At 48.8% G+C, this 594-nt stretch overlaps 1 protein-coding gene across 2 annotated transcripts in view; it reads right to left on the minus strand.

The window, feature by feature from the left end:
* KRCC1 (lysine rich coiled-coil 1) overlaps nt 1-594 on the minus strand; it is a 20914-nt gene that overhangs the window by 5015 nt on the left and 15305 nt on the right. The gene's annotated exons all lie outside the window — the stretch shown is intronic.

The following is a 594-nucleotide window of genomic DNA, read 5'->3' on the forward strand; positions in this document are numbered from 1 at the left end:
CCAGATGTAGCTTAATTGTCTTTTGCCACTCACTGGTAGGGTTTTGATATGAGTCCTCAAGCAATTGATTTATTATGGTCTCTGTGTAGTCAAATTTCTCTGCTAATGTTAATCTGTATTTGCAGCTGCTCCCAGCGCCAGCATCACCGCCTCAGCTCCACCTCAGAGCATCAGGCATTAGATTCTCATAAGGAGCACGCAACCTAGATCCCTCACATGCGCAGTTCATCATAGGGTTCGCTCTCCTTATGAGAATCTAACGCCTAGTGATCTGGGGTGGAGCTGAGGTGGTGATGCTAGTGCTGGGGAGCAGCTGCACATACAGATGAAGCTTCGCTTGCTCACCTGCCAGTCACTTCCTGCTGTGCGGCCGGGTTCCTAACAGGCCACGGACTGATACTGGTCCGAGGCCTGGGGGTTAGGGACCCCTGCTTTAGACTCAATGCTCTAATATCTAAACATGTTTATAGTTGACTGCTGGTTTCAGACCTTTGAGATCATCCAGTTCAACACCCTCTTTTTCTGCCTAGAAACTGCCTGTTACCCCTTTTCCTATCAGACCAAGGCTACAAACTCACTTTTGAAGGCTCCCCA

This window comes from Pteropus vampyrus, unplaced genomic scaffold (genome assembly GCF_000151845.1).
Source record: "Pteropus vampyrus isolate Shadow unplaced genomic scaffold, Pvam_2.0 Scaffold269, whole genome shotgun sequence".
NCBI lineage: Eukaryota > Metazoa > Chordata > Mammalia > Chiroptera > Pteropodidae > Pteropus > Pteropus vampyrus.